Consider the following 379-nt stretch of genomic DNA (forward strand, 5'->3'; position numbering starts at 1 on the left):
ATCAGTTATAGTGTTTAGCATATAAAGATTATCATTTAACATAAGTGAACCAATTCCAACAACATTTGAATTTAAAGACAATTGAACCGAATTGTTTCCAAATGAACAACAGTATCCAAATTTGTCTAAATAAGAAACAAAAATTAAATTTCATCTAAAAGACGGTACAACAAAAGTATCTTTCAAATTCAAATAAAAACTAATACATAATAACAATGTAAAATGCCCTATAGCTTCCACTTCTACCGATTTTCCATCGCCAACGTAGATGTATCTTTCAAAATGATTAGGCTTTCGGTAGTTCAAGCAACCATGCATTGAAACACTGATGTTAGAAGTTGAACCGGAGTCTAACCACCAGGTGTTTCCAGGTACTGAA

Source organism: Lupinus angustifolius, chromosome LG16 (genome assembly GCF_001865875.1).
Source record: "Lupinus angustifolius cultivar Tanjil chromosome LG16, LupAngTanjil_v1.0, whole genome shotgun sequence".
Classification (NCBI taxonomy): domain Eukaryota; kingdom Viridiplantae; phylum Streptophyta; class Magnoliopsida; order Fabales; family Fabaceae; genus Lupinus; species Lupinus angustifolius.